This window comes from Heterocephalus glaber, unplaced genomic scaffold, assembly GCF_053883595.1.
Source record: "Heterocephalus glaber isolate CG9 unplaced genomic scaffold, H.glaber_assembly_v1.0 deba00000347, whole genome shotgun sequence".
Taxonomy (NCBI): Eukaryota; Metazoa; Chordata; class Mammalia; order Rodentia; family Bathyergidae; genus Heterocephalus; species Heterocephalus glaber.
In genome coordinates, this window is record NW_028258143.1 from 29,552,701 (window position 1) to 29,565,013 (window position 12,313).

Sequence of the window (12,313 nt, forward strand, 5' to 3'; positions counted from 1 at the left end):
GCTGGCAAAAATGCACAAGACAAAATGAAGCCTACACTGCTATATAGTCCAGATTGTTCTTGAACAATTTAGTCCAGGCTGGCCTCAAAACGCCCAATCCTCCTCCCTCAGCCTCCTCCAGTGCTCAGATTACAGGCTTGCACCACCACGCCCAGCACTCTAACACAGCATTTTTTTATAAGTGATATACTAACCACTGATAAAAAGTATAGTATAGGCCAGGGATTTAGCTCAGTGGTGCAGCCACCTGCCTTGCAAGTGCAAGGTCCTGTGTTCGATCCCCAGGACCCAAAAAAAAAGTACAGTACAGTAAATACATACACCAGTAACAGTCATTTATTATCAAGTATCATGGACTAATATCATTGTACATGCTATACTTTTGTACAACTGGCAGTGCAGGTTTGCTTATATCAGCATTGTGACAAAAAGGTAGTATGTCGTACAATGTGACAACAGCTATGATGTCACTAGTCAATAAGAATTTTTCAGTTCCTTTATAATCTTATGACTCCACCTTCATTTATGCAATCTAATGTTGGCAGAATTGTGCCATACATGAAAATTACCCAGTTAATACCATTCTCTTGTAACAGCACAAAGGAACTGATATAAGGTATGAATTTTGTGCGTGTGAATTTTTTTAATGGTGTCCAGTTGTTCTACCCCCATTATCTTTTTTGGCAGTTCATCTTTTTCTATTGAATTGCCTTTATACCTCAGTCAAAAATCAACTATTTTATGTGTGGGTCTACCTCAGTATCTTGATTACAGTAACTTTACAGAAAGTCTTGATATCAGACTTTGGGAACATTTTCCAACTTTATTGCTCTTTATCAACAGTGTATTATGGGGGAGGGGGTGACCCAGTGAAACCGGAATTTGAATCCTCCTGCCTCAGTCTCCCAGAGTGCTGGAACTGCAGTACAGGCATGTCCCACCAAGTACCTCTTTTGTCTTTTAAGAAAAAAATGTACAGCCAGGTGGGGTGAGGAGAGGAGGAAGGAGAAAAGGGAAGAAGAGATGGGGTAAAGGGCAAGAGAGAAGAGGAAAAAGAAAGGGGGAAGGGGAGGGGAGCTAGTCCACCAAAGACTGAACAAACAGCCGAGAGGACTGCAGAACAAGGATTTCCATCTGATTTGGTAGCCAGCTAGTCTTGGCCCAAGTGGCTTGTACTGGAGCTAATGGCCATAACAGCAGTTTCCTGGATCTGTAAATCATGGTAGAAGTAGCAGCTCCCTTGGCCTTATTCAGAACTGTAGTTTTGGAAGTTTTCCTGAAAGCTTAACTAAAAGTTCTTTTATTCAATTTTCCTGATTTCCATAGCTCTTGTGAGGGTACCGCAGTGTGAACAGTCAATAGCAAATTAAACTTGCTGTGCCTGTAGGGGACAATGATCGGAGGATTTTACTCAGCTACCATCTTGCTTTGCACCCTCTTGTTTCTTCCTGAGTTAGTTTTGGTAGTTTGTGCCTCAACAGAATCAATTTCCCCCAAATCATCACTTTTTAGGGCATATCATTGCTCGTAATATTCCCTTATTATCACTTTAATGTCTGTAAAACCTGTAGTGATATTCCTAACTTTCATTCATGAGATTGTTCATCATCACATTTCAATCAACAATGGACCATAAAAAGTGAAGGTGATCACAAGGCTAAACAGTGCTGAAAAATTCGTATCACCTAGTAAAGTCAAAATACTGTAATATGAGCACAAAGTATTACTTCTATTTGTGGTAATGCTAGGGTAAGCAAACCTACTATGTTGCCAGTTTTATAAAACTACAATTATGTACACTGCACTTGATATTAATAATAAATGACTATATTACTGGCCTGTGTATTTACAATACATAAATTTTAGGGACACACATACTCAGGAGCTGACTTTAATAAAATTACATGTCTTTAACCACAAGTTATTTAATCAATGACATCCTTAAGTGAAAGAGTTTCTTCTAACTGCATACTAATGTGAAGCAGGAGTAAAAGTACAATGGCTCCTACTACAGCTCGGTAGCACAGCCTTGAATCATGCCAGCAGTCTTATCCACTATTGGTTTTATATCACAGATGCATGCATTCATGAAATAAAAGGACCTAATAATGTACTAATAATGTACTAGTAATGTTAAGAAATGAGCTCATTTTGAGAACTCATCACTGCCTTATAAAGTGCAAATAACACAGAAATATTTTCCAAACTGCCATAAATTAAATTGCTAATTTTTTCACCTCACCCCTCAAAAAAAATGGATATATCAGAAACATGGGCAGGAATGTTTCCAGTGAAAGAAATCAGATGACTTCAGAGGAAGGATGAAAAGGAATTTAGCCAGTGGTGCCCACACCACCCCCAATACTGGGGATTGAACCTAGACCCTTTGCACTGAGCTACATCTCCAGCCCTTTACTGTTTTGTTTTTTTGTTTTTTGGGTACTGGGGATCAAACTCGGGACCTTGCGCTTGCAAGACAGGCACTGGAACCACTGAGCTAAATCCTTGGCCCTGTTTTGTTTTGTTTTGGTACCGGGGATCGAACTTGGGTCCTTGTGCTTGCGAGGCAGGCAGTGGAACCACTGAGCTAAATCCCCGGCCCCCAGCCCTTTACTTTTTGAGACAGGGCCTCACTAAGTTGCCCAGCCTAGGCTCAAACTTGCAGTCCTCCTGCCTCAGCCTCCAAGGGCATACTCCTATACCTTTTGAATTTTCTACTATGTGTATCTACTACCACTCAAAATAAATAAAATTTGTTTCACAGATTTTTAAAGATTTAGTTCACAAAAATCTCAATTTAGCAGGGAACGGCAGCACATACCTGTAATCCTATCTCTCAGGAAGCTGAAAGGGAAGGACCACAAATTTGAGGTTAGCTTAAACAACTCAGCAAAACTATGAAAGGAAAAAAATTTTAAACAGCCAGGGGATGTACCTCAATCCTCAGCATAAGGAGAAAAAAACTTACTTTAATTACTGTGTAATTTCACTCTCACTCAACTTGGTTCACAGAAGCCAGAATGCAGCTTTAAAAAATTATTTTTTTCATTTCAGTAGAGAATGTATGTATAATTTTCTAAAGCAATAGGGATCTCAAGGCAAGACAGAATTAATTATAAATGACAAAAACATAAATTCAACTGCTAATTCTACAATGGATTAAGTTTTCCTTGGATTCTACATAGGGTGGTTTTAGTTGGAAGCTCTGTGAGACAGAAAAACACCACGTATACCACATGATAGGTCCTTAGAGATGGAAAATCTAGCCCAATACCATTCTAGAGAACATACTATTTTTTAAATACATAAGGTCCAAGTCTAATATTTTGAGTCTGGTTTTGATACTTTTTCCCCAGTATTTCCCCCTTTTTCTATCTTTTTATAGAGATACATCCCTACATCCCCAGTCCGTTATAATTACTATTAATTTTGAGCCAGGGTATTACTTAGGTGGGTTACTTAGTGAGACCCCCATCTCAAAACTGAAACAAAAATCAAAACAAAAAGAGATGTAACACATACTAAGACACTTGGGACAGAGAAAGCAAATGATGGTTTCAATTAATCTTAAGACTGAGGAACATAAGAGGATTGATTTGCAAATGAGATACTTTTGTAGGCAACTTTATAAAAATGCTAAGAGGGCTGAGGATTTCGCTCAGTGGTGTTGGCACCTTCCAAGAGGTGAAAACCAACAGGATTTTTGTTTTGTTTTGGTTTTTTTGGTACTGGGGATTGAACTCGGGTCCTTGTGCTTGCGCAGCAGGTGGCGAAACCACTGAGCTAAATCCCAGGCCCTTTTATGGATTTTCTGAGACAAAGTCTTGCTATGTAATTCAGGCTGGCCTTGAACTCACTATGCAGATCAGGCTAACTTCGAACTCGAGGCGATCCTCCTGCCTCATTCTTCCAAATGCTGGGATTACAGGCATGTACCACCTCGCCTGACTTTGGATATAACTTATTAAAGATAGTCCAATATCCAGATTCTGGTTGGCTAATCTTAAATAAATAACATGAACAAAAAAAAGAATGAACAATGGTCTGAATCCAGATATACCTGCAAAATGAGGATGTGTAGTTACAAAATAAGAGATGGAAAAAATCTTTTATTAACAAAAGGGGGGTATCTGAGGGTATAGCTCTATTGCAGAACATGTGCTTATTTATTAGCATGTACAAGCCTTGGGTTCAATCCCCAAAATCAAAAACAATAAAATAAAATAAAACAAAACAAAACCACACACACCCAAGCCAGGTGTCATAGCCCACACCTATAATCCTATCATTCTGTGAGGCTGAGGCAAAATGATTGCAAACTCAAACCCAGCTTAAACAACTCAGCAAGACCCTGTCTCACAACTTAAAATTAAAAAAAAAAAAAAGATAGGGATGTAGCTCAATACAAAGATCCTGATTGCAATCCACAGTACCCTCCCCCCCCAAATATCATACCACACATACCTGAGAAATTCTATTAACATCTTCATTCCTTAGAAGAAATTCACTCTGTAAAAACCTGTCCTATGGTCTAACTTGCATGAAATGAAAAGTTCTTAGTAAGAAAAATGGAATTGGTCAGTTAATTGTAGCCGACTCCCAGGCTTAGAATGGATAAAACAAGGGGTGGGGGTCTAGGGTTGTCTACAGTGCAACTCAAACTAATATATGTAAGAATCCCTAAAGAGTTAGTTAAAATACTGAGTCCTGGACCTCAACCCTAAAGATTTGATCAAATCCCAGCACTCCGAAGGCTGAGGATGGAGGTGTGGTGGCACATGTCTGTGATCCTAGCACTCGGGAGGCTGGAGGGGGATCACAGAGAGTTTGAGGCCAGCCTGGGGTCCATTGAGAGTTCAAAGCCAGCGTGAATTACATAGTGAGATCTTGTCTCAAAAAAATAAGAAAAAAAGAAAAACCTATCACTTTTGACAACAATGAATCTTCCTATAGTTCAGGCTAGCCTTGAACTCACTGTGTATCCCAAGCTGGCCTCCAACTCTCAGAAATCCTCTAGCTTCAGCCTCTCAAATGCCAGGATCACAGACGTGTGCCACCACACTCAGCTTAGATCTTCTTTGATTTCTTTCATCAAGAATTTTACAGTCTTCCCCATACACATCTTGTATATATTTTTGTTAAGATTTATATCCTATGTGGGGCCAGGGATTTAGCTCAGTGGCACGTGCCTGCCTTGCAAGCACAAATTCCTAAGTTCAATCCCCGATACCGCAAAAAATAAAAAATAAATAAATAAATAAAATATATCCTATGTGGATATAAATACAAATGTAGATGATGTTGTGTTTTTAATTCCAAAACTTCCAACTGTTTATTGCTGGTATATAAGAAGGCAACTGAGTTGCTTATATCCTGAAACCTTGCTATAATCACTTAAGTTTCAGGGTTGTTTTTGTTATCAGATCTTCTACAAAGATCATGTCATTTGCAAAGAGAGCTTGTTTTTTCTTCTCATTTAGTTCTTTCCCATTCTATATATCTATCCTTTTCTTTCTTATTGCACTAGCTAGGATTTCCAGGACAATAGTGAAAAAGGGTGGTAAGAAAGGACATCCTCTGCTTTGTTCCTGAACATAGATACGGAAGAGAGCTTCTAGTTCCTCTCTATGTACTATAATGCTCCTCAGGTTTTTTGTGAATGTTCTATACCAATTTAAGGAAATTATCCTTTATATCTAGTTTGCTGATCAATTTTATCATGTACACATATCAGATTTTGTCAAGTGTTTTTTTCTTCATGTACTGATATGATCAAATGATTTTCCTTTAGATTACTGATGTGATAGATTACATTAACTCTTCTCACCTCATGCATGGGGGTAGGGAGTACTGTAGTAACTCAAACCTATGACCTTGAACACACTAAGCAGGTACTCTATCACTGAGCTAGAACCCTTTCAGTCCCATTAATTGATTTTTGAATACTGAACTATATATTGTATAGCTGGAATAAATCGCACTTAGTCATTATGTATAATTCTTCTAACACATTGTTAAGAGTTGATTTGCTAATATTTTGCGGAGGATTCCTGCATCTATATTCAGGAGAAATACTGGTCTGTAGTTTTCCTTTCTTGTAATGTCTGTCCTATTTTGGCATTAGGGCAATGCTAGCTTCATAAAATGATTTCAGAAGTATTCTCTCTGCTTCTACTTTCTGGAAGAAATTGTAAAGAAGTGGTATTACTTCTTTCAATGGCAGAAAGCCAGGTAGTTCCAGGTATTCAGGACGCTTGAGGTGGGAGCCACTTTTGAGTTTGAGACCAGACCCTCCTCTCAAAAAAAGTTTAGTAGAGGGCTGGGATTTAGCTCAGTGGTTCTGCCGCCTGCCTCGCAAGCACAAGGACCCGAGTTGGATCCCTGGTACCAAAAAAAAAGTTTAGTAAAATTCACCAGTAAGCCTTTCTGGATCTAGCGCTGCTTTTCTGTTTTGGAAAGTTATTAATTACTGACTCAATTTATCTTTCAAGCTCCCCCACCACTATGTCTTTGGGAAAGGGGCTATAAAGTATGCGTAAAATGCTGAAAGACTCTGAGTCTATACACAAAAAACTGAAAGCAGGGAAACAAGTTTTTTGTACAGTCATGTTCATAGAGCATTTTTTAAAGTAACTAAAAGATGAAAACAATTCTAATATCCACCAAACATATGAATGGACAAAGAAAATGTAGTGTACACAACATACAATGAAGGGTTTTCTGTTAGCTTGCTTTTTTTTCCTGTAGTACTAAGAAATGAACACAAAGCCATCTGAATGAGGTAAATCTTCAGCCCTTTTTTGATTTTTATTTTGAAACAGGATCTTGCTAAATTGCTAACTTAGCAGGCTGGGCTCGAACTTGGAATCCTGCACAGACTCCCAGAGTGCTGGGATTATAGGTGTGCAACACTAATACATCTAGCTTCACAATGGAGTATTACACAACCTTAAAAAGGAAATTTTTGAAACATGCTATACAACATGGATAATGAACTGTGAAGACATTAAGCTCAGTGAAGAGGCCAGCCACAAAAGGACAAATATAGTATGATTTCTCCTGAGGTTCCCAGAATAGTCAGATTCCTAGAGACAAAAAGTACAATGGTGATTCTCAAGGGGCTGGGGGCTTCATTATTTAACAACCACAGACTTTCAGTTTATAAAGACTCCTACAAAAATTCGCTAAAAGACATTAGCAAAAACATTGCCTATCTTCTTCCTGGATTTGCAGATAGATTATTTATGATAATGGTGATAGAAGATGGGTAACATTTTCTTTTTAAAAATCTTTATTCATTTTTCATTAAAATCTGCCTCTTCTGTACCTGTCTGCATGTCTTTCCACTTTTCCACTACGTTATGAACACAAGGCCTTTACTAGATACAGCCCTTCTCTCGTGGACTTCCAGTCTCTAACACTGAGCTTCTATGCTTTGTGGTAAAATGGATTTGCTGAGGCTCAAACAATCTGTAGTCCTCCATTGGTAAAATTCCTTTTAAACAGACCAGATAGTTGGTTTAGTTGCAGAACTCACCATGTTTCTATTCTTTGCATGGATTTGAATTACATACAAATGTCAATAAAGTAGTAATATTTAAAAGGAATTTTTTACTGAAATCTGAAATGTGGATCTACACCAAATGGGACTCTAACTGCCCCTCAGAATACACGTCACAGAGCCGGGGATTTAGCTCAGTGGTTCTAGAGCCTGCCGTGTAAGCGCAAGGTCCCAAGTTCGATCCCCCGTACCAAAAAATAAAGAATACACATCACATAACAATCTAACAGGCTGCACAACATTTTACTACATCAAGCCGGGGATGTAGCTCAGTGGTACCGTTCCTGCCTGGCAAGCACAAGGTTCTGAGTTTGATCCCCAGTACTGGGGGAAAAAAATTAGTCATTTTACTACATCAAAATGCTTAACATGCTAAGAGAAAGTAAGTAAGTCTGTCATTTTACTTGAACTTCTTTACAGAGTAGTTAAGGTTCAGTGTAATTATTGAAAACTGACATTAGAGCCAAAACTAAAGCTTATACTTTGCAACCCTGAAGTCAAACTCACTGAGCTGGATTTTGTATTTTTTTTGGTACTGGGGATCGAACTGGAGTCCTTGTGCTTGCAAGGCAGGCGGCAGAACCACTGAGCTAAATCCCAGGCCCTGAGCTGGATGTTGTAACACATGCCTATAGTCCCAGCACACAGGAGGCTTGGGCAAGAGGATCACTGTGAGCTCAAGGCCAGCCTGGGCTAAATAGTGAGATCAAGACCACCCTAAACTACACAGCAAGACCTTGTCTCAAAAACAAACAAACAGGGCTGGGGATTTAGCTCAGTGGTTTCACTGCCTGCCCTCGCAAGCACGAGGACTCCAGTTCGATCCCCGGTACCAAAACAAACAAACAAAATCAAACTCAACAAATCCTTGTAACCAAAAGGTCAAATTGACATTCATACTAAGCATACACAAGATCCTGGGATTTGATCCCCAAAACAAAACAAAAAATACACACACATTCATATTTATGCCCATAAACAACAATCCACATTCTTTTTTTTTTTTTTGGTACCAGGGATAGAACTTGGGACCTTGTGCTTGCAAGGCAGGTGGTGGAACCACTGAGCTAAATCCCCAGCCCTACAACCCACATTCTTGATTGAGAAAATCAACTGCATAACCAACCACTAATTACATTAAATATAGGAAATACATTCACACCTTGGGTTGGGCAAAGCTACCTTAGATATGATACCAAAAGTACAATCACCAAAAGAAAAATTAGATAATATTCACATTATCAAAATTAGAAATAATCTCACTTAAACTGCATAATTAAGAAAGTGAGAGCCAGGCATGATGGAATATACCTGTAACCTCAGCACTCAGGAGAATAAAACAGGACAATGGCAGGTTCAAGGCAAACCTGGGCTACACAGTGAGACTGTGTCTCAAAAAAGCAGAACTATAGGACTTCAGGCATCATAAGGCTTATTTCTGTAAACTGTACTTAGGCAGATGCAAAATGAGTTTGACTCTACTGCTATGTATGAAACTGAATTTTTGTTAAAGCTTTTAGACAGAAATGTCATACTTTTTGAAAAATTGTTACTATAGAGTATTGCCTCAATAAACTTTACTATATAACCTTCAATATCTGACTTTTGAAAGTGAATAAGACCTATAATGATACATTATTATTAATGGATTACAAAAGAAAAACTAAAAATGACTGGAGGGATTTATTACTAAAAATAACAAAAATAGCTGTAGTTACCAAAGCAAGATTCACCCTAAACAATAGTTAGAAGCTGACAAGCAAATCAGAGACTTTAAACATCTACAATACTGAGAGAAACTATTAGCTTTACTGAAGGACTTTTTCAGTCTTGCAACTGTATTCTTAAACTGAGGAAATAAACCTCAGCAAGAGAACAATGATCAGAAGCTGTTATAGATGTTTCACCATGTGTGTGCACACTCTCGCACCCATGCCAAAGCACATGATGGGGTGGGTAGACCCCAGGGCCTCACCCTAACCCCTAAGGGTAAATTTCAGTTGTTGCACAGAACAGAGGGAAAATGTCTAATAATAGTTGAGTGACTGTATAAATGAGAACTCGAGTTTCTTTTTTCTTCTTGGTGGCAGGCACTGGACCTAAGGCCTCATGCACAGTAAGTATTCACTCTATCACTGAACTACATACACCCCAGTTCCAAGACCTCCAGTTTATTTAATCTTGGCATAATTAGTAGCTCTTCCTTTCACCTTCAAGTTTCCTCATAACAAGAGCTGAGAGAACACACTATGGCACAATGGAGTTTCTCAAAGCTAAAGCTGCTCTAATTTTTTTAAAGGGACTGGAGCTCACTGATAGGGAATGATTTCTTAGATTATTAGAGCAAAAAAACAGAAGTCATGCATACAGGTACATCAGTCAGGTGCAGTGGCACACACCTATGGTCCCAAGTATTGGGGAGCTTTACTTGAGCCCAAGAAGTTCAAGTCCAGCCTGGGAAATATACTAAGAATTACAAAAGAAAGGAAAAATTTCAAAGTATTCAGGAAGTCCTACAGGAAGACTAAAAGTTGGAAGCCAGCCTGGCAAGCTAGCAAGACCCTGACACAATGCAACAACAAACAAATAAATGGGTTGGAGATGCACAGCTCAGCATTACAGCACTTGCCGAGCATGTCAAAAGCCGTAGTCCCAGCACAAAACAACAAAAATGAATGGCAGAGTAAAGACTGGCCGCAAAATACATCCTCTCTAAGGCTGGGGATTTAGCTCAGTGGCGCCAGCACCTGCCTAGCAAGCGCAAGATCCTGAGTTCGATCCCTGGTACCAGGGGAAAAAACAACAACAACAATCACCACACCACAGCCTCTCCATGACCTGGAATCAAAACACTGGGAAAGCTGGGGATTTAGCTCAGTGGCACAGTGCCTACCTTGCAAGCACAAGGCTCTACATTGGGGGGGGGGGGGCACCAGGAAAACAACAACTTGGTCGCTTGGTGAAGAAAAAAAGCAGATCTCTGAGAATCAGGAGAAAGGAAAACTGAGGGGAAAACTAGAAACTACAAAGAAGCTGGAGAAATGAAGCATGACAGAGTAAAGAACAAAGCAGTCCAGACTGCAGACCCAGCTCTCAAGGAGAAGGAACCTGTCTCCACCAAGCACAAGGTAACCTGGGAAAGGGCTGGCAGCTCCAGGGAGAAACACCAGGCCAGCAGTACTAGCCCCAAGAAAAATTTCACAGTTATTATACACTGCAAAAACAGTGCAGGGTTTTACTCTAACAGTGACTCTTTTATGCATGGAAGAAATAAATCTAGGGCCAGCACTTGCCATATTAGAGAAGTTCTAATCAGGAGCCATTCTGGGAAAGGGTTCATTGTTTAAAACTGAACCACAGAACAACTACACTTCAGGGTTTTGGGGGTCACTCTACTAGTGTGACAAGGTGGGAAATAACCACAAGTGACAGTCCCAGAGAGGGCATGGGCTAGAAATAAGTCCCCTAAGAAGTTCTGAGATCAGCCAGGACAGATATGGGGGTCCTGTCCACTGAGCTGAGAAGCCAGGCTGGACTTGTGTGGCTTTCAGAGAGAAAAAGTGTTGGCATTAAGTCTAGAGTACTGCTTGACCTCTCATTCCCTAATCCACTGCTTACACCCAATACAGAGGTAAGTGGCCTGTTTGCTTTCCCTACTTATCTGCCAGTGTGATCAGGGATATGCCTGGATGCATGGTTGCCAAAGCTTGGGATGTACAGACAAAGGGGCCTCCGGAGCAGTGGCAAGGGAACACCTCATAAACCCACGGGCCACAGGTAAGCAAAGCAGTGACTTGGGGCACATGGAGGGACACAGAAACTGGTAGGGGCCAAAGGATGGACTCTATTAACTAAAGACGTCCAGCAAGAAAGGCAGAGCAGGATTCAGCATTCATACACAAAACCACAAAATAGTTCTCAGTAGTGATTCATTATCCCTCCCCTGTATCTGGTAGATTCCAATACAGTAGACCTGGACAGAAACCACTTATTCAAAATCTCAGAGGAATTTTTTGAGAGTCATTTCTATTTTTCCTTTGTTTTTTGAGGTTGGAGGGCATCTTTTATTTTGCTGTTTTTTCATTCTTCTTTTGTTTGTTCTTTTCTATTGCTTTTATCTAATTACATTAATTTTCTTTTAGGATCCTAGCTCTCCTCTCATCTTTCCTTTATTTTTCAAGTTTTAGTTCTTCCACTTTCCCCTTCCCCACCCTTTCCTCCATCTTTACTAGTATTATTAGTAATCTTTATTGACCTTTAGATACTCAACTTGATGCTATTATTGTTGAATCCTATTGTTAATGGTAGGTAATACAGTTGCAGCATTTACCAGATATTTACTGAATGCCAATATTTGGTTTGTCTTTGTGTCTATAATGTAATTAAGGATCTCTTTTCTATTATTAAGAGTGGTACAGTGGTAGCTTGTAGTGGTTTGTATGTCAGTATCTAGTTTGGTTTTGAATCTATTATTGTTGCTGACTTCATCGCTATTACCAAGGTGGCAAAGTTGTTACTATTAACTGGTTTTTACTACATGTCAATAACTGGTTTGTTTTTGTGTCATCAAAAACACTGCGGTTCATTTCTGGAGAACAAGTTACTGGGCCAATTACAATGCACCCTCACTTCCTGAATTTAACACAGTGGTCGATTCGTGAGACAGACGCAAAGGCCACACTCAAGAGCGCACCCCTAGGGAGCTCCACCACCGCCACCCCAGGCTCCTAGGGCAGTGAAGCTCAGCCGGTC

The 12,313-nt window shown here is 39.7% G+C and overlaps 1 protein-coding gene across 4 annotated transcripts in view; it reads right to left on the bottom strand.

Moving 5' to 3' along the window:
- The window catches only part of Wdr33 (WD repeat domain 33), a 97,718-nt gene that overhangs the window by 67,963 nt on the left and 17,442 nt on the right, over positions 1–12,313 (bottom strand). For 2 of the 4 annotated variants that reach the window (XM_013076490.3, XM_013076494.3), the window contains one exon: positions 2,822–2,844. The exons of the other annotated variants lie outside the window; for them this stretch is intronic. The gene's annotated coding sequence lies outside the window, so the exon portion shown is untranslated. The remainder of the gene's footprint in view (positions 1–2,821; positions 2,845–12,313) is intronic. 4 annotated transcript variants of the gene reach the window in all.